General features: G+C 38.5%; 1 non-coding gene across 1 annotated transcript; it reads right to left on the bottom strand.

The window, feature by feature from the left end:
* Positions 1-252: 252 nt before the first annotated feature.
* Positions 253-394, bottom strand: LOC114222049 (U4 spliceosomal RNA). The gene has a single exon (XR_003611860.2). It is a non-coding gene; the product is annotated as a U4 spliceosomal RNA (small nuclear RNA).
* Positions 395-21,815: the final 21,421 nt, after the last annotated feature.

The following is a 21,815-nucleotide window of genomic DNA, read 5'->3' as shown; positions in this document are numbered from 1 at the left end:
CATTTTTTTTCAAGTTATTTATTTAAATTAGGGAGAGAGAGAGTGAGCACATTTGAGCGGGTGCAGGGGCAGAAGGTGGGGGAGAGGGACAGGCAGACTCAGTGCTGAGCCCAGAGCCCCAGAGGCTAGATCTCACGACCCTGAGAACATGACCGACCTGAACTGAAATCAAGAGTTGGATGCCTGACCAACTGCATCACCCAGACACCCCTCAAGTTTTCATTTTATCACATATTTCTTTTATGGTTCATGCTTTTTGTGTCCTAAGAATTCTTGGCCAAACCAAAGATCACAAAGATTTTTTCTGATGCCTTCTAGAATTCTTAGTTTCAGTTAGCAATAATCGTGCCTTGGATAAACCTCATTGGCTACGATACTACCACTGCGCAAAGCTCTTCTAGAATTCTTAGATTTTTACATTTAGAGTTAATTTTATGTATGATGTGAGATACAGATTTTGAGGGGGGTTTTTGTTTTTGCTGAGGGATGACCAATATTCCCAGATCATTTGATCACTTGACCCTCTGTGTGGGTCACTTTTTCTGGAATCTTACTTTGTTCCATTGCTATATAGGTCTATCTTTTTACCAGTACCACATTGTCTTCCTTACTGTAGCTTTATACTAAGCTTTGAAATCAGCTGTATTCTTTTCAAACTAGTTTATATATTCTAGGGCCTTTGTTTTTTCATATAGATTGTATTTATTTATTTTCATACAGATTTTAGAATCAGCTTGTCAACTTCTACCAAAAAAGACTGCGGGGATTTTGGTTGAGATTGCTTGGCTCTGTAGTTTATTGTAGGAAGAACTGACATTTTTGTCTTCAATGATGAACATGAGATATCTGTTTTAGTTTTCCTTTTATTTCATCAGTGTTTTCTTAGCATATAATTTCTAACACATTTTGTTAGATTTATCCCTTTCTATGTAATGTTTTTTGAGCTATTGTAAATGGTGCTGTCTTATTCTAATTTGATTTCCAGTTGTTTATATCTAATATACAGAAATACAATGGGGTTTTATAAATTGATCCTGTATCGTGTGACCTTGCTAAACTCAATTATTCTCATAGCGTTTTTTTTTTTTTTTTGTGGATTGCATGGGATCTTTTATATAGGTGATCATTTTGTCTGAAAAAAAGTGAGGATGCAAGAAGTTTTTTAAATGCAAGTAAAAATAGTTTTATTTCTTCCTTTCCAGACTAAGCCTTTTATTTATTTTTTTTCTTGCCTTATTTTAGTGGCTAGGACCACTCTAATATGAGTGGTGGGAGACAATCTTTGTCTTGTTACTAATATTAGGGGGATCTTAGGGAGAAAACATACTATTAAGTATGCTATAGATATAAGGTTTTTGTTCATATGTTTTTACTGGGTTAAGTCTAATTTGCTTATTTTATCATGAATGTATGTTGAATTTTGTTACCCCTTTTTCTCTATTCAGACAGTCATACAGTTTTTCTATTCAAGTCTGATAAGGTAAACTGCATTAACTGCTTTCAATAAACTGACCTTACATTTCTGAAGTAAACACTTTAGTCATAGTTTGTTATCAGTTTTATATATTGCTAAATTCACTTACTTGTTTAATGTGTTCATTAGAGATGTTGGTCTGTAGTTTTCTTGCAGTGTTTTTGTCTAGTTTTAGTATCAGTGTAGTAGTTTCAAAGGATTGGGAAGTGTTCCCTCATCTTTTATTTTCTAGAGTTTTATAGGATTGATGTAATTCCTTCCTTAAATGTTTAGTATGTTTTACCTGTGAAGCCATCTGATCTGGGAGGTTTCTATACTTTTCCCCCCAGTTTGCAAATCTTTTTGGTATGACCCACCTAAAGGAATCTACAGACTTACTTAGGGCACTGTATTACAAATACATCCAACAGAGAAAATAGTATAGGCATATATAAATACTAATGAATAAGTGTCATAAAATGCAGAGGGTGTGGGGCACGTGGCTGCCTCAATAGAATATGCAACTCTTGATCTCAGGGTAATGAGTTTGAGCCCCATGTTGGGGGTAGTTTACTTAAAAAATGCACGGGTGCCTGGATGGCTCAGTTAGTTGAGCGTCTGTCTGACTCTTGATGTCAGCTCAGATCTTAGTCTCAGGGTTGTGAGTTTGGACCCCACACTGGGCTCCTTGCTGGACGTGGAGCCTACCTTAAAAAAAATGCAGGGGGTGGCCTGGAGCACAGAAGTTGATGACTTTAGCCTTTCAGTGTTTATTTTTTAGGCCAGCCTTATCTCCCAGGATTCCCCTATAAGAATACTTCTCTGTAGGGGCGCCTGGGTGGGTCAGTTGGTTAAGCGACCGCCTTCGGGGCTCAGTTCATGATCCTGGAGTCCCGGGATGGAGTCCCACATTGGGCTCCCTGCCCAGCGGGGAGTCTGCTTCTCCCTCTGACCCTCCCCCCTCTCATGCTCTCTCTCTCTCTCATTCTCTCTCTCAAATAAATAAAATCTTTGAAAACAAATACTTCTCTGTATTGAAAAATGGTTAACTTACCATCCCTTAAGTCCACCTAGCTCTATAGCTTGTTTGTGTGGTAGAATGTTTTTACGCCTAACTCCTAATTCAATTACTTAAACAGATAGAGGACTATTCAGGTTATCTACATTTATTGAGTGACTTTTGGGAGTTCTGTTTTTTTAAGGAATTTTTCTATTTCATCTAAGCTATCAAATTTATTGGCATAAAGTTATACATATTTCCTTTTTCTTCTAATGCTTATACAATCTGTAGAGATGCCTTCTCTCTCATTCCTAGTATTGGTAATTTGCATCTTCTTTATTTTTTCCTTGATCAATCTGATTAGAAATATATTTATTGAACTTCTCAAAGAACCAGCCTTTCATTTCATTAATTTTTCTCTCATTTTACTATTTTCAATTTCATCAATTTCTGCTTTATTTTCTTCTGTCTGCTTGCTTTGAGTTTGATTTGATCTTTTCATAGTATTTTAAGGTAGAAGCTTAGATTATTGATAAAAAACATTTATTTTTTGATGTAAGCATCTTACCGTGTCTCACAAATTTCAATAATGTTGTATTTTCATTTAGCTCAACATATTTTTTCCTTTTTTAATTTCTCTTTCATATATGAATTATTTAGAAGTGTGTTAATTTCCAAATATTTGGGAATTGTCCACCTATCCTCCTGTTACTGCATTCTAGTATAATCCTATTGTGTTCAGATAATTTACTGTATCTGATTTCAATTACCTTAAATTTGTTAGGTTTCTTTGGTAGCCCACAACATGATCTATCTTGGTGACTATTCCACATACACTTAAAAAGAATGTGTGTAGGGCGCCTGGGTGGCTCAGTCATTAAGCATCTGCCTTCAGCTCAGGTCATGATCCCAGGGTCCTGGGATCGAGTTCCGCATCGGGCTCCCTGCTAGGCAGGAAGCCTGCTTCTCCCTCTCCCCACTCCCCCTGCTTGTGTCCCCTCTCTCGCTGTGTCTCTCTCTGTCAAATAAATAAAATCTTTAAAAAAAAAAAAGAATGTGTGTATTGCTGGGGTGCTTGGCTGGCTCAGTAGGGCATGCAGCTCTTGATTACAGGGTCATGAGTTCAAGCCCCTTGTTGGGCATAGAGCTTACTTAAAAAAAAAAGAATGTGTATTGCTGTTGTTGGGGAAAATGAAAATGTTCTATAAATATCAGGTCAAATTGGCTAATAGTATTGTTCACATCTTCTGTGTCATTATTAATTATCTGTCTAGTCATTCTCTCCATTACTGAGCAAAACAGGTTTATCGTAGATATCATATAGTTGAGGTCCAATCTGAGTCTCTGCTTTTTAATTTGGGTGTTTAAATCATTTACCTTTATAATAATTATTCATATGGTTGGTTGAAATCTGCCATCGGGTGAGAGGCAGTTCTTCATAAGTCTCTTGCATTTCTGTATGTCATGCAAGCAGGGTACTGATTGTCCTTTGTTTCTATCTTTACACAGATGTTTATTTAGCAAACTGCCTTGGAAGATAGATAATATCTCCCTCTAGAGTAAGGAACAGGCGTGCTTATTGCCCACATAAAAAAATTTACTTCCGCAGATACCAGGTTTTTCTGCAATGACACAACCCATTACATGTGTCAGTATCATGTGGCCCTAGTTGCATTGCTCTTTGGAAAATGTAATTTGGGGAATTGGTACAAAATGCTGATACTCTGGGTACTGCTGTTGATGTGAGTGATAAACTGCCCTTCTGCGACCCAGATGTCTCCTGTCTTCTACCAACATCCATGGAATTATGTCAGTCCAACTTGTTAGCTTGCAAGTAGGGTAAAATTTCAGATACTTGACAATTCTTAAATCTATCTTGTTTTCTGTTTGTCCTATCTCTTCTTTTTTCTTTTTGTCAACTTTTCTATCTTCTTATGGATTTTTATAATGATTCCATTTTATTTCTACTATTGGCTTATTGGCTATACCCCATTAAAAAAATTTACATGGGGGTACCCGGGTGGTGCAGTTGTTTAAGTGTGCGACTCTTTGTTTCAGCTCAGATCGTGATCTCAGGGTTGTGAGATTGAGCCCCGTGTCTGGCTTCACACTCAGCACAGAGTCTGCTTGGGATTCTCTCACCCTCTTCCTCTGCCCCTCCCACTTGTGCACGCATGTGCGCACACTCTTTTTCTCTTCCTCTGTATAAAATAAATCTTGGGGCACCTTGGTGGCTCAGTCATTAAGCATCTGCCTTCAGCTTGGGTCATGATCCCAGAGTCCTGGGATCGGGCCCCACGTCGGTCTCCTTGCTCGGCGGGAAGGCTGCTTCTCCCTCTCCCACTCCCCCTGCTTGTGTTCCTGCTCTCGCTATCTCTCTCTCTGTCAAATAAATAAAATCTTAAAAATAAATAAATAAAATCTTTTTTTTGTAAGACTTTATTTATTTGACAGACAGAGAGAGACAGCGAGAGAGGGAACACAAGCAGGGGGAGTGGGAGAATGAGAAGGGAGCCCGACATGGGGCTCGATCCCAGGACCCTGGGATCATGACCTGAGCTGAAGGCAGATGCTTAATAACTGAGCCACCCAGGCGCCCCCCCCCCAAGATAAATCTTAAAAAATTTTTTTACATTATTCCCTAGGGATTGCAATATACATCTTTAACTATCATCAATAGTATCTTATGGTCTCACGTATGATATAAGAACCTTATACCTCCAATTCCTCCCTCTTCTTGCACTTTTGTCATAGTTTTAGATGTGTTATAAATCCTGTAGTACATTGTTTTTGTTTTTAAAGCTTTTATTTATTTTTGTGAGAGAGAGCAGGAGCAAGGGGGAGGGGCAGAGAGAGAGGGAGAAGCTGAGTCCCCACTAAGCAGGGAGACCATCGAGGGACTCGATTCCAGGATCCTTGGATCATGACCTGAGCCAAAGGCAGACGCTTAACCAACTGAGCCACCCAGGTGTGCCCTATAGCACATTGTTAATGTTACTTATCAAGACTCACATTGTGTGACTATTAGGAAATGCCATCTTTTCTCTCAGGAATTTTTAAAACTTTGGGATTAGAAATAATTTTTCGGGTTTTTCTTTTGGAAAGAGGTGTGAGTTTTTTACTGAATAGAGCCTTTCTTGGCTTTTACTTAATATCATTCCATACATAACCTTCTTATGTCCTCTTAGAGGAAACCTGAGTGCTGATTCCATTTCTGTAATAGACTGCCTTTTAAAGTGTTGGCTAGGGTTCAATGTCAGGGAATTAGCAGGAAGGGCTGGAGGGAAGGTCAATAAGGGCATTTCCTTTTCTCCTCTTATTGTTAATTTCCTTCAGACAGCTAAAGAAAAAATACTTTCTGCTTCAGTCTTTATACCTTCATTCAACTCTAGAGTGTTCCTTTTTTCCAGATTATATTGTTAAAAACCATTTATTATGTCATTTGGAGATTTTAAAATTCATCCATAATCTTGCTTCCTATAGTAGCCATTTCCTGCTGTCCTTTAGGCTTTGTGCATAATATTCCATTGATTTAACAAATCATAATTTATGAAATATTTCCTTATATAGTTTCAACTTTTTCACTATTACGTTATGCCACAGTGAACATCTTTATCTCTTCTGTCTCATAAAGATATATTTCTATGAGTGAGCTTCTATATTTTAAAACTATTAGCATTTTTATAGTTCTCATTGTATATTGTAAAAGTAAGAGAGGAATATATTTGGAACATACATACTCGGGAAGAACATAACTTTGCCTAAGGAAAAGGTGAGTCAAATTGATCATAGACTTGTTGAGAGACCGGCTAATTGAGAGAGAGTAAGAGTACATGCACGAGCTAGAGGTTGGGAAGTGAGGAGCAGAGGGAGAGAGAGAATTTTTCTTTTTTTTAAGATTTTTATGTATTTGAGAAAGAGCATGTGAAAACACAAGCAGGGGGAGTGGCAGAGGGAGAGGAAGCAGGCTCCTGCTAAGCTGGGAGCCCTATGCGGGGCTCAATCCCAGGACCCTGGTATCATGACCTGAGCCGAAGGCAAACACTTAACCAACTGAGCCACCCAGGTGCCCCAGAGAGAGAATCTTAAGGAGGCTCCATGTCCAGCATGGAGCCCTACGTGGGACTCCATTTAAGTACCCTGAGACCACGACCTGAGCCAAAATCAAGAGTCACGTGCCCAACAAACTGAACCACATATTAACTATTTTTAAGTGAACAGTTTGATGATGTTAAATGCATTCACAATGTTGTACAATCATCATCATCCATAACTTTTAATCATGTTAAAATAAAATTACCGATTAAGCAATAACTCCTCCAAACCCCTTCCCACCCTACCCCCACCTCTGGCAGTTCTACTTTTTGTCTCTATGATTTTGACTAGTTTAAGTACGTCATATAAGTGGTATCATACAGTAGTTGTCTTCTTCTGACTGGCTTATTTCATTTAGCATAATGTCCTCAAGGTTGATCCATGTTGTACTGTGTTAAAATTTCCTTCCTTTCTGTGACTGAATATATCATTGTATGTATATGCCACATTTTGCTGAGACACTTCGGTGTTTCAGCAGTTTTTGAATAATGTTCTGAACATGGTTGTACAAATATGTCTTCAAGACCCTAGATTCAGGGGTGCCTGGGTGACTCAATCATTAAGCGTCTGCCTTTGGCTCAGGTCATGATCCCAGGGTCCTGGGATGGAGCCCCACATTGGGCTCCCTGCTCGGCGGGAAGCCTGCTTCTCCCTCTCCCACTCCCCCTGCCTGTGTTCCTGCTCTTGCTGTGTCTGTCTCTGTCAAATGAATAAATAAAATATTTTAAAAAAAGACCCTAGATTCAGTTCTTTTGAATATATACCCAGAAGTGGAATCATATGGTAATTCTATTTTTAATTTTTTTTTAGTATCTCTACACCCAATGCAGTGCTCAAACTCCCGACCCTAAGATCAGGAGTCGCACACTCTTACAACTGAGCCAGCCAAGTGCCCCTCTATTTTTAATTTTTTGAGGAACCACAGCAAAAAGCTGCTGTTTGCCACAGCAGCTGTACCATTTTACATTCTTACCAACAGTGTACAAGGGTTCCACTTTTTCCATGTCCTCACCAATATCTGTTATTTCTGGTTTTTTGATAGTAGCCAACCTAATTGGTGTATCTCCTTGTAGTTTTGATTTGCATTTCCCAGCATCTTTTCATGTGCTTATTGGTCATTTGTATATCTTTAGAGAAATGTCTGTTCAAGTCCTTTGCCCATTTTTTAATTGAGCTGTTTGGTTTTTTGTTGACTTTTAGGAGTTCTCTGTATACTCTGGATATTATTCCCTTACCAGATACATAATTTGCAAATATTTTCTCCCATTCTGTGAACTCTTTTTACTCTGGATGGTGTCTTTTTTTTTTTTTTTAAGATTTTATTGACACAGAGAGACAGCGAGAGAGGGAACACAAGCAGGGGGAGTGGGAGAGGGAGAAGCAGGCTTCCTGCGGAGCAGGGAGCCCGATGCGGGGCTCAATCCCAGGACCCTGGGATCATGACCTGGGCCAAAGGCAGACGCTTAACGACTGAACCACCTAGGCGCCCTCCCATTGGTTTATATATCTGTCTTTATGCCAGTTCCACACTGTTTTGAGCTTTGTGGTAAGTTTTAAAATCAGGAAGTATGAGTCGTCTAGTTTTGTTGTTCCTGTTCAGGACTCTGGCTATTCAGAGTCCTTTAAGATTCCATGTGAATTTTAGGATGGGTTTTTTTCTATTTCTGTAAAAAACATCAGGTTGTTGACAGGAATTACATTGAATCTGTAGATCACTTTGCATAGTATTTTTTTTTTAAGATGTTATTGTTTAGGGCGCCTGGGTGGCTCAGTTGGTTAGGCAACTGCCTTGGGCTCAGGTCATGATCCTGGAGTCCCAGGATCGAGTCCCACATCGGACTCCCTGCTCAGCAGGGAGTCTGCTTCTCCCTCTGACCCTCTTCCCTCTTGTGCTCTCTATCTCTCATTCTCTCTCTCAAATAAATAAATAAAAATCTTTTAAAAAAATTTTATTATTTATTTGACAGAGAGCGAGAGAGGGAACACAAGCAGGGGGAGTGGGAGAGGGAGAAGCAGGCTTCCTGCTGAGCAGGGAGCCTGATGTGGGGCTCAATCCCAGGACCCTGGGATCATGCCCTGAGCTGAAGGCAGACGCTTAACAACTGAGCCACTCAGGCACCCCTGCATAGTATTTTTTTTTAAGATTTTATTTATTTGACGATGAAAGAGAGCACAAGCAGAGGGAGTGGCAGAGGGAGAGGGAGAAGCAGGCTCCCCACTGAATAGGGAGCCCGATGTGGGGCTCAATCCCAAGGCCCTGGTATCATGACCTTGGGCCAAAGGCAGACACTTAACCAACTGAGCCACCCAGGTGCCCTGATCACTGCATAATATTGACACCATAACAATATTAGGTCTTCCAATCAATGAACATGGGATATGTTTCCATTCATTTATGTCTTTAATTTCTTTAATCAATGATTTATAGTTTTCATTGTATACAAGTGTTTCACCTCCTTGGCTAGCTTGATTTCTAAGTGTTTTATACTTCTTTTTTTTAGTATTTTATACTTTTTGATACTATTGTAAATGCAATTGTTTTTGTAATTTTCTTTCCCATTGTTTATTATTAGTATAGGGAAATACAACTGATTTTTGTGTGTGTTTACTGTGTATCCTGCTACTTTGCTGAATTAAAATATTTGTAAAAGGTTTTTTTATAGACTCTTGAGGATTTTCTACATGAAATATCCTAGCTGTAAAGAGAGATAATTTTACTTCTTTCATTCCAATCTGGATACCTTTTATACCTTTCTTGCCTAATTGCTCTAATTAGAACTGCCCCCTGGGAGCCTGGGTGGCTCAGTCCGTTAAGTGTCTGACTCTTGATTTTGGCTGAGGTAGGATTTCCAGGTTGTTAAATAGAGACCCTGTTGGCTCCATGCTGGGTGTAGAGCCTGCTTAAGATTGTTTCTCTTGGGGCGCCTGGGTGGCTCAGTCGTTGGGTGTCTGCCTTTGGCTTGGGTCATGATCCCAGGACCCTGGGATCAAGCCCCGCATCGGGCTCCCTGCTCAGCGTAAAGCCTGCTTCTCCCTCTCCCGCTCCCCCTGCTTGTGTTTCCTCTCTTGCTGTGTCTATCTCTGTCAAGTAAATAAAATCTTTAAAAAAAAAAAAAAGATTCTTTCTCCCCCTCTCCCTCTGCCCCTCCTCTCCCCCCAGGAAAAGAACAGCCTATTACTATCTTGAATAAAAGTGAAGAAAGTGGATGTCATTGCCTTGTACCTGATCTTAAAGGAAAAACTTTCAGTCTTTCACTATTGAATATGATGTTTGCTGTGGGTTTTTTTTAAATATGGCTTTTATTACATTAAGGTTGTTTCCCTCTATTCCTAGTTGAGTGTTTTTACAAGGAAAGGGTATTGAATTTTGTCAAATGCTTATTCTGTATGAATTGAAATGATCATGTGGGTGGGGTTTTTTCACTTCATTTTGTTAAATGTGATGTATTACATTGATTGGTTTTTGTATATTGAACCATCCTTATGTTCCAGGAATAAACCCCACTTGGTTGTAGTGAATAATCCTTTTAATACCTGCTGAATTTGGCTTGCTGGTATTTTGTTGAGGATTTTTGCATTGGTGTTCATATCGGATATTGGTCTGTAGTCTTTTTGTAGTGTCTTTGTCAGGCTTTTGTATCAGGATAATGCTGGCCACATAGAATGACATAAATATTCCCTATTCTCTCTCTCTCTCTCTCTCTCTCTCTCTGTGTGTGTGTGTGTGTGTGTGTGTGTGTGTGTGTGTGTAAAATTGTATTTTATTTTGGGGGGGATGTTTGAGAAGGATTGGTATTCTTTAGATAAAGAATTTACCAATGAAACCATCAGGTCCATGAGTTTTCTTTGTTGGGGGAGTTTTGATTACTGATTCAATCTCCATACCAGTTATAGGTCTGTTCAGATTTTCTATTTCTTTATGATTTAGTCTTGGTAGGTTTTGTTTCTAAGAATTTGTCCATTTCATCTAGGTTATCTAATTTGTTGTCATATAGTGGTTCATGGTACTCTATTATAATTCTTTACATTTCTGTAAAATTAGTAGTAATGTTTCCATTTCTGTTTTTAGTAATTTGAGTCTTTTCTCTTTTTTTCTTAGTCCATCTAACTAAAGGTTTATCAATTTTGTTGCTCTTTTCAAAGAACCAGCTTTTGGTTTTTATTGATTTTCTCTATTATTTTTTCTGTTCTCTTTTCATTCATCTCTGCTCTAATCTTTATTATTTTCTTCCTTCTGCTAGCTCTGGGTTTAGTTTCTTCTTTTCTTGTTCCTTAATTATAAAGTTATGTTGTTGATTGGAGATTTTTTTTTTAATGTAAGCCTTTATACCTGTAGATTTCCCTTTTTTTTTTTTTTAAGATACTTTATGTCTTTGACAGAGAGAGATAGAAAGAGGAAGAGAGCATGAGCCAGGGGGAGAGGGAGAAGTAGACTCCTCGCTGAGCAGGGACCCTGCCACGGGGCTCAATCCCAGGACCTTGAGATCATGACCCAAGCCAAAGGCAAATGCTTAACCAACTGAGCCACCCAGGTGCCCCTATAAATTTCCTTCTTAATACTGCTTTCACTTCATCCCACAGGTTTTGGCATGCTGTGTTTTTTGTTTTGCTTTTTTTTTTTTTTTGATCTCTTAAGTATCGTCTAATTTCCCTTGTCCTTTTGTCTTTCATCCATTGTTGTTTCATATTTTGTTTAATTTCTACAAATTTGTGAGTTTTCCAGTTTAACTTCTATTGTTTATTTTTTACTTTATCCTGTTGTGCTGGGAGAAAATACGCTGTGTACCTAAGAATACATATGCTCTGCTCTTGTTGGGTAGTGTGTCCTGTATATATCTGTTAGACCTACTTAGTTTATTGTGTTGTTTAAGTCCTGTGTTTCCTTAGTTATGTGTTGTCTGGTTGTTCTGTCCATTATTGAGAGTGGGGTATTGAAGTCTCCAACTAATATTGTAGAGCTGTCTGCTTTTCCCTTCACTTCTGTCTGGTTTTGCTTCATATATTTTGCTGGTATGTTATTAGGTGCCTAAATATTTCTAATTGTTACATCTTTTTGCTGTGTGGTGCTTTTTATTAATGTGTGTAATATCCTTTTCTTATCTCTTGTAACCTTTTTTGATTTAATTTTTATTTTTCTGATAGTAGTATACCTCCCCTTCTCTTTTTATTATTACTTGCATAGAATATCTTAAATCCTTTTACATTCAGTCTGTTAGTGTTTTTTGATCTAAAGTGAGTCTCTGGTAGACACATATTTTGGATCATGTTTTTTCTCTGTTCTGCCAATCTTTGTTTTTATTTTTTTTAATGTTTTATTTATTTATTTTTGAGAGTCAGAGAGAGAGAGAGAGAGAGGAAGAGACAGAGGGAGAAGCAGGCTCCCCGCCTAGCAGGGAGCCCGATGCGGGACTCAATCCCAGGACCCTGGGATCATGACCTGAGCCGAAGGCAGACGCTTAACCATCTAAGCCACCCAGGTGCCCCTGCCAATCTTTGTTTTTAAACTGGAGATTTTAATCTATTTATATTTAATTATTGATAAGAAGGGACTTCTGTCATTTTGCTCTTTGTTTTCTGTAGGCATTATAGCTTTTTTTGTCCCACGTTGCCTGCATTACTGTCATTTATATTTAGTTGATTTTTTTGGTAGTGAAATGTTTAAATTCCTTTCTCACTTTCTTTTGTGTATATTTTACTGTGGGTTTTGTGGGTGTGTGAGATTACCTGGAGATTAAGTTGAACATTCTATTGTTGCAACATTCTAATTTAAATTTATACTAGCTTAATTTCCATAACATACAAAAACTCTGCTCCTTTACAACTTTGTCCCTACCCGTTTCAGTTGTTAATATCACAAAATTGAATCTTTATATACTATGTGCCCCCAAACACAAACTAGTAATTATTCCAAATGTATTAGTCTCTTTAATGTAGAAAACAACATGTGGATTTACAAGCCAAAGTTAAATAGTAGTAGTGTTTAGACATAATTTTTTATATATATTTGTCTCAGATCATGTGGAAAACAAAAAGTGGAGTTATAAACTTGTCAAGATAATACTAGTTCTAGGGTTTTTTGTTTTTGTTTTTGTTTTGTTTAGTTTCTTTATTTACCTGAGAGAGAGTGTGAGCACGGAGGGGAGGAGCAGAGGGAAAGAATCTCAAGTAGACTCCCTGCTGATCAGGAACTCAACATGGGGCTTAATCTCACTACCCTGAGATCATAACCTGAACCAAAATCAAGAGTCAGACATTTAGGGGTGTCTGGGTGGCTCTACCTCTTAAACATCTGCCTTTGGCTCAGTGGGGAGTCTGCTTCTCCCTCTCCTGTTACCCCTACTCCCCCCTCTGCCGTTCATGCTCTCTCTCTCTGAAATAAATAAAATCTTTAAAGAAAAAAAAAAGAGTCGGACATTTAACAACTGAGCTACCCAGGCACCCCAATACTAGCTTTCATAATTTTCCATGCATTGATTTTTGTTGAGATATTTATTTCTTCATATGGATTTGAGTTACTGCCTAATATCCTTTCATTTCAACCTTGAGCATATCTTTCAGGGTAGAACTAGTGATAAGAACTCTCTCAGCTTTTCTTTTTATAGGAATGTCTAACTTTCTCCCACACTCTTGAAGAATAGTTTTGTCAGATACAGGAATTTTCACTGATAGTTTTTTCTTCTTTGAACACTTTGAATATGTCATACCACTACCTTCTGACTTCCAAAGTTCCTTAGAAATCTGCTCCTTTTCTTATTTGTGACAAGTCAATTTCCTCTTGTTCCTTTCAAGATTCTCTTTTTATCTTTTGCTTTCAAACATTTGATTATAATGCATCTCAGGGTTGATCTCTGTAAGTTCATCTTTATTGGAGATCGTTGAGTTTCTTGGATGTTTATTTTCATTTCTTTCATCAAATTTGTTTTCAGCCATTTTTTTTTCTTAAAGATGTTATTTATTTATTTGACAGAGAGACAGAGTGAGCACAAGCAAGGGGGAGCAACAGAGAGAAAGGGAGAAGCAGACTCCCCACTGAGCAGGGAGGCTGACTTGGGGCTTGATCCCAGGACCCCAGGATCATGACCTGAGTTGAAGGCAGATACTTAACTGACTGAGCCACACAGGCGCCCTTGCCATTATTTCTTCAGATATTCTCTGCCCCTTTCTCTCCTCTCCTTCTGAGATTCCCACAATTTATATGTTGGTCCACAGGTCCCTCAGGCTGTGCTTTTATTCATTCTTTTTTCTTTCTGTTCCTCAGACCCAGTAATTTCCATTGTCCTATCTTCAAATTCACGAATTCTCTCCTTTCCCAGGGTTTGCTGTTTTTAAAAATTATTTTAGTGATTTGAGGGGTTTTTTGGTTTGGTTTGGTTTTCATTGTTATGGGCTGTCTCTGTGTCAAGGATCAACCTGAGATGTAAACTTGAAGTCTTCTCAAGTCAAGAAACAATGGCTAAAAATTTTCCACATTTGATAACTGTAAGCCCACAGATCCAAGAATCTCAATCTGTGCCAAACACAAAAAACATGAAGGGAACTAAACCAAAGCACATTTACTCAATTTCCTCAAGCCAGAGATTAAAGAAAATATTAAAAGTAGTCATGTGAAAAGACACATTACATATAGAGAAACAAAGATAAGGATGACAGCATATTTCTCATCAGATACAATGGAAGTATGAGGACAGTGGAGTAACATTTTTTTTTTTTTTAAAGATTTTGTTTATTTGTCAGAGACAGAGAGCACACAAGCAGGGGGAGCAGCAGGCTTCCTGCTGAGCAAGGAGTGCGATATGGGACTCGATCCCAGGACCCTGGGATCATGACCTGAGCCGAAGACAGACACTTAAATGACTGAGCCACCCAGGCGTCTGGAGTAATGTCTTTAAAGTGGTGAAAGGGGTGCCTGGGTAGCTCATTCTGTTAAGCATCTGACTTCAGCTCAGGTCCTGGGCTCGAGCCCCACATCAGACTGCACACTCAGTGGTGATTCAGCTTCTCCCCATCCCTTTGCCCCTCACCACACTGGTGTTCACTCAACTTCTGTCTCTCAAGTAAATAGAAGTAAATAGTCTTTAAATAAAGTCTGAAAGAGAAAAAAAACTCGAATTCTGTATGCAGCAAAAATATCTTTCAAAAACAATGGTGAAACAAAGACTACTTCAGACATAGAAAAGTTCAAAAAGTATTCCTCACCAGCAGACTCATGCTATAAGTGTTAAAGAAGGTCCTTCAGAGATAAGGAGAAAGATAGCAAATGGAATTCTGGAGCTATACAAAGGAATGAAGAGTAAAAGTTTTCTTTAAAAGATAATTACTGCTTAAAGGAAAAACTAACAAAGTTAAGCATGAGGTTTTTAATATATGTAGAATTAAAAACATAACAATAGGAAAAAGGCCAGGAAGGGAGGTTAAAGGGAGTCTTAACTGGTGTAAGATTCTCACCCTCTATATAAAGTTGTATATTAGTTGAATATAGAATGTAGTAATTTAAAGATTGGTATATATGAAAGATCTAAAGCAGTTAGAGGGCGCCTGGGTGGCTCAGTTGGTTAAGCGACTGCCTTCGGCTCAGGTCATGATCCTGGAGTCCCGGGATCGAGTCCCACATCAGGCTCCCTGCTCAGTGGGGAGTCTGCTTCTCCCTCTGACCCTCTTCCCTCTCGTGCTCTCTAGCTCTCATTCTCTCTCTCTCTCAAATAAATAAAAAAAAAAAATAAAGCAGTTAGAAAAATTTAAAAACTGATAAGACAACAGGGAAGTTATAATAGAATCATGAAACATTCTCAATCTAAAAGAAGAGGAAGGTAACAGAGGAGCTGAGACAAACTGAAGACATAGCAAGATGGCACATTTAAAGCCAATCATATCAATAATTATACTTCATGAAAATTGTACAAACAGCCCAGTTAACATCAGAGTGGATTCAAAAGCAAGACCCAGGGCACCTGGGTGGCTCAGTTGGTTGGGCGACTGCCTCCGGCTCAGGTCATGGTCCTGGAGTCCCGGGATCAAGTCCCGCATTGGGCTCCTGCTCGGCAGGGAGTCTGCTTCTCCCTCTTTCAAATAAATAAATAAAATCTTTAAAAAAAACAAGACCCAACTACATGCTGCTTATAAGAAAACGACTTTAATAAAAGCCACACAGGTTAAGTGTAAAAGGATGAAAAAAGAAGCCCTGTTACCTCTATTATAAGGAAGGCTGGAGAGGCTGTATAAATGACAAGGTTGATTTTAGAACAAAGCCATTACCAGGGAAAAGATGATCATTTCATGAAGGTCACAGGGTCATTTTTTTAAATTTTTTATTTATATTTTTGGGGGGGAGGGGCAGAAGGAGAAGGAGAGAGAATCTTAAGCAGGCTTCATGCCCAGTGGGGCCTGACATGGGGCTTGATCTCACAACCCTGAGGTCATGACCTAAAATCTAGAGTCAGACACTTAACCAACTGAGCCACCCAGGAACCCCCAGAGGGTCAATTCTATAAGAGGTCATAACAGTCTTATATGTTTATGCACCTAACAGAGGTTCAAAATACATGAAGCACAGGCAATTTTCACAATTATACTTGAAATATCAGTACCTCTCAATTGATAAAATGTAGAAAACTAATACACCTGAAACTAATATGTTATATGTCAGTTACACCTCAGTTTTTTGAAAAAGAAAATAAGAATATAAAAATTTGGAGCTACACTATCAACCAATTTAATGTAATTGACATTTATATAGTACTCAACCGCAACAGAAAACATTTTTTTCAAGTGTACAAGGGACCTTTATCAAGATAGGTCATATTCTGGCCAACAAGGCAAGTACCAATACATTTAAAAGGATTCAAAATCATACAAAGTATGTTCTTTGACAATAAATTAGGAATTGTTAACAGTTTCTGGGAAATCTCCAAATATATGGGAACTAAATAACACATTTCTGCATGGCTCATCAATCAACAAAGAAACCAAAGGGGAAATTAGGACTTAATTTTAAAAATGAAAAGTGAAAACAATACATCCAAATTTGGAGGATACAGCTAAAACAAAACTTAAATGACAATTTATAGTGTAAATGCCTGTATTTGAAAAGAAGAAAGATCTCAAGTCAATGACCTGAGCTTCCACCTTTAACTAGAAAATAAAGAATAAATGAAACTCAAACAGAAAAAAGGAAATATAGAGAAACATGGACATAAATGAAATTGGTAAACCTCTAGCTGGACTGATAGGAAAAAAACTTGGCAAAAATTAATATCAGGAATGGTGATATAACCACAGACATATGTATATTATGAACAATAAATTTAATAATTTAGATAAAATGGACAAATACCTTGATAGAGAAACCTGCCAAAGCTCACTCAAGAAGAAATAGGATGGGTTACTTGTTACAGTAATTATTTCATAGTATATAAAAATATCAAATCACGTTGTACTCCAATGTTATATGTCAATTATATCTCAATTTTTTTAATGAGAAAAAATAGGTAACTTCATTATCTGTATAACTATTAAAGAGTTTGGAGTTGTAATTAGAAACCCCACAAAGAAAATACCTGGCCTAGATGGCATTCCTAGTGATTTCTAACATATATTTAAGGAAGGAAAAAATTCCAATTCCTTACAAAGTCATCTAGAAAATCAAAGAGGATGAAACACTCCCTTACTCCAGGAAACCAATTAGTATAATTCTCCACATTAACAGACTACAAAAGAAAAAACATTATCTTCTCAACATTTGCACAAAAAACATTGGCAAAATTATTATAACATTCATTCATGATAAATTCCCGATGAATTAGGAATCGTCATTTATGAAAAGCCTACACCAAATATGTTTAATGTTGAAAGACAGCGCTTCCCCTGTACAATCAGAAGGCAATGCTCTCAACTCTGCTCTCACCTAAGTTCAACATTATACTGGATGTTCTACCAGTACAGTGAGGCAGGAAAAAGAAGTAAGCCAAGATACAGTAATAGGAAATGGATTTTCCCTCCTACCTGTAACAACTGAAAAACAAGACTAAATGTGGTATTCAAGACATTGGACATCAGACAACTAAGTATAGCAATGCTTGGGTAATGGGAAACACAAATACAATCCTACAATTGGCCCTGCTTACTGCCTGAATATAGTTGCCAGGAGAAGAGGAACCCAGGTGTAATACAGACTTATTCCTGTATTAAAGAGAGGAAATTGGGGATGCCTGGATGGCTCAGTCTGTTAAGTACCTGCCTTTGACTCAGGTCATGATCCCAGGGTCCTGGGACTGAGCCCCAAGTCAGCCTCCCTGCTCAGTGGGGAGCCTGCTTCTCCCTCTGCCTGCCGCTCCCCCTGCTTGGGTGCTCGATCTCTCTCTCTCTCTCTCTCTCTCTCCATCTCTGTCTGGCAAATAAATAAAATCTTTTTTAAAATTTAAAAAAAAAAGGAAATTGGGTTACTGGCAGGCCAAGGCAGCTCTCAGGGTAAAGTATCAAATAGGAGAGAGATGCATAGAGAGTACTCAAGTTGGCAGTTTTCCTCAGCCAAGCACATGCATCTAAAGAAGAGAAAAGAAAGGGGAAAAAAACTCTTAACACTTGGAAATAAGCAAAAGAAAGTACAGCTTGTCTTTTTAGTGTCTTCCTGGAACAGTGTTTAACAGGCCCATCCAAGGTTTACAAACTTTATTTTTTTAAGATTTTATCTTTATTTGAGACACAGAGAGAGCACAAGCAGAGGGAGTGACAGGCAGAGGGAGAAGCAGGCTCCCCGCTGAGCAAGGAGCCCAACATGGCACTCGATCCCAGGGTCCTGAGCCAGAGGCAGACGCTTAACCACTGAGACAGCCAGGCGCCCCAGTTTATGAACTCCTTTAGGGTTACTGTACCTGCGTCTGGCTTTACAATCTACCATCTGTAGAGCCCAAACTATGTGAAGTTACATGTTAACTTGTAGATTTCTGTTCAGTAGGAAAAGGTTATAGTTTTATTGTCCTGAAACTCATTTACTAGTTTTGTATCTAACCTAGCATTCTTTTTAAAAAATAATGTATCTAGGGCGCCTGGGTGGCTCAGTCGGTTGAGCAACTGCCTTCGGCTCAGGTAATGATCCTGGAGTCCCAGGATCGAGTCCCACATCGGGCTACCTGCTCAGCAGGGAGTCTGCTTCTCCCTCTGACCCTCCCCTCTCTCATGTGCTCTCTCTGTCTCTCATTCTTTCTCTCAAATAAATAAATAAAATCTTTAAAAAAAAATAAAAAATAATGTATCTATAAATACACAGTTTCTCTAATACTCTTAGAACCAGCTTTATTATCTTTGTATCTTTGGTTCCATCATTAATGAGTTAATATGTTTCTGACGTGGCTTTATTCTTCTTTTCTCCCAAAAATTTTATTTATTTATTAGAGAAAGGGAGCGGGAGAGAAGCATAGGCAGAGGAACAAGCAGACTCCATGCTGAGTGTGGAGCCAGACATGGGGCACAATCTTACAACCCTGAGATCACCACCAGAGCTGAAATCAAGAGTTGGAAGCTTAATGGACTGAGCCACCCAGGCGCCCCGACATGGCTTTATTCTGATATTTCTATGAAAGCCATATTTTCAACTTTTTGAATATTTTACTTTGGTATGATTCCACTGAGATGCCCAAGTGAACACTTCTACCAGAGCCAACTAAAGAGTGCCAGAAGTGTACCTTATGGAATATTTAAGCCCATACATACCTTTTTTTTTCTTTCTTTTCTTTTTTACTTTTTCTATTATGTGTGTATCTGTGTGTGCGCCCGCACATGCCCTTGGAGTGAATCCCAAGAGGAAATATAAATTTATTTATTTTTGACCTGTTTTTATTCCTGGCCCTGTATTTTTATTTTTGTTTCTGGTTCTTGGCCAAAGTTGGTTCTAGTTCTGATTTGCACATACTTGAAAAACTATTCTCAATTGGTGATAGCAATAAATGGGGATCTGACTTTATGGGTCAACTTTCAGTTATCAATATCAGCTTAATGATGGTTTATACTCTTGTTAGCTAATAGATGACAAAATATGATTTGTTACTCTTCTTGTCTTTTTGAATGTGTTCCTATTAATGAGTTCAAATCAATTAAGGTATTTAGTGTACATTGGAAAATATCTCTTCGAGAACAGGACTGGTGATATTTTGTGTTCTGTGTTTACTTTGTCCCATAGCTGCAGTTGTAGAACTAAAGCTTTCTGTGGGTCTGTGTGTCTGTATGAGAAAATTCTTTGCCTCTCATATAAAAGTGTAACATTTTCTTACCTCTGAGTACTTTAATAAATTACACTCTTCATTGATACAAAAGCCACTACACCTAATTCCTTTTTATCCTGTCACCTCTTTGTTGCCTTTAAGAAGGTTATGTGTGTAGATGTGTTTATGTCTGTATATGAATATATTTGTGTGTGTACGGCACTGGGTTGTTTTTAGTGGAAGAGATTGGGGTTGCCAAATAAAGGGCAGCAGTTTAATTTTGATTTCAGATAAACAATATTTTTTCATTATAAATATGTCTGAAATTCAAATTTAACTGGGAATCTTGTTTTTCTATTTGCTAAATCTAGCAACCCTGGGGGAGTGGAAGGGTCAATCCAAATAATCTAGACTACTAATACTAGAAACAAACATCATTTCTTTTTTCAAATTCTCAATCTTTGGCTAGAAATTTCAAAGACATTTAAATAATTAATTTTTTAAAAGATCATTCTTGTTTGATTTTTTAGTTACAAAGGGAGTATCTCTAACTTTTATCCATTAAAGAGAATAATGACTCTTGATTTGAAACAGTTTTTAGGGGTGCATGGGTGACTCAGTTAAGCGTCCAACTCTTGATTTGGGCTCAGGTCATGATCTCAGGGTCATGAGATCGAGCCCCTTGTCAGGCTCTGCACTCAGCAGGGAGTCTGCTGGAGATTCTCTTCCTCCCTCTCCCTTTGCCCCTCCCCCCACTCGCACACTCTCTCTTTCTCTCTCTAAATAAATCTTTTTAGGGGCGCCTGGGTGGCTCAGTTGGTTAAGCGACTGCCTTCGGCTCAGGTCATGATCCCAGGGTCCTGGGATCGAGCCCCGCATCGGGCTCCCTGCTCGGTGGGAAGCCTGCTTCTCCCTCTCCCACTCCCCCTGCTTGTGTTCCCTCTCTCTCTGTCTCTCTCTCTGTCAATTAAATAAATAAAATCTTAAAAAAAATAATAAATAAATAAATAAATCTTTTTAGAAAATTACGAAATGCTAATTTTTTATATTAGGGATTGTGTAGTGAAGAATTAACCTTACCCAAAGAGATGTCTGGCCTCTGCCCTTTGATACTAAAAAGTGATTTCTGGGATCTAACAGGAATGTTCTGCCTGATAGGAATGTCTTTGTTCGCTGGGGGCTTTGAGAACCAAAAAGTTTAACAATGTGATTTATAATATGGACTTTGGGCCATATTATAACTAATATGGCCCGATAACTAAAGGTATTATTTCCACCTTGGGGGGGCACTGAAAATTAAGAATCAGGCATGTAGGCAGTATGTAATCGAGCCTTAATAGAAATTCTGGACACCAAAGTTCCGGTGAGTTTCCCTGGTTGGCAGTATTATGTATATCTGGTCACACATTGTAATACCATATGTGGTCACACAGAGGTAACACCATATGTGAATCCATGGGGACAGGTGAGTGGGAAATGCTACATGTAACCCTCTCCTGGATTCTGCCCTGTGCATCTCTTCTCTTGGCTGATTTTGATTTGAATCTTTACTATGTAACAAACTGTAATTGTGAATAAAAAAGTTTTTGGGGACTTCTGTGAGTCCTTCTAGGAAATTACCAAGCCAGAGGTGGTTTTCAGAACCCCCCAAATTTGCAGTTAATGTGATTAGTGATGTTAGTTTTGTGGGTAGTGTTCCCTCAAACTACAGTTTGATTACAGTGGGTAGGATATAGTTATACTGTTAATGAGAATACTGTTAAATTGTATTATGCTGCCTTTTCAAAACTTTATCAAAATGATTAGTAAGTTTACATTATTTGGAGTGGTTTTTTTGTTTATGTTTTTAATTAAACTCTGTGCTCAATGTGGGGCTCAAACTCATGACCTGAGATCAAGAGTCACATGCTCGCGGCGCCTGGGTGGCTCAGGCGTTAAGCGTATGCCTTCGGCTCAGGTCATGATCCCGGGGTCCTGGGATCGAGCCCATCGGGCTCCCTGCTCCGCGGGAAGCCTGCTTCTCCCTCTCCCGCTCCCCCTGCTTGTGTTCCTTGCTTGTGTTCCCTCTCTCGCT

Source organism: Eumetopias jubatus, unplaced genomic scaffold (assembly GCF_037043125.1).
Source record: "Eumetopias jubatus isolate StellerSeaLion01/CBP00866 unplaced genomic scaffold, mEumJub1_p1.0 scaffold_12, whole genome shotgun sequence".
Taxonomy (NCBI): domain Eukaryota; kingdom Metazoa; phylum Chordata; class Mammalia; order Carnivora; family Otariidae; genus Eumetopias; species Eumetopias jubatus.
The sequence above is the reverse complement of the archived record's forward strand: the minus strand, read 5'-3'. Positions and strand labels throughout refer to the sequence as shown.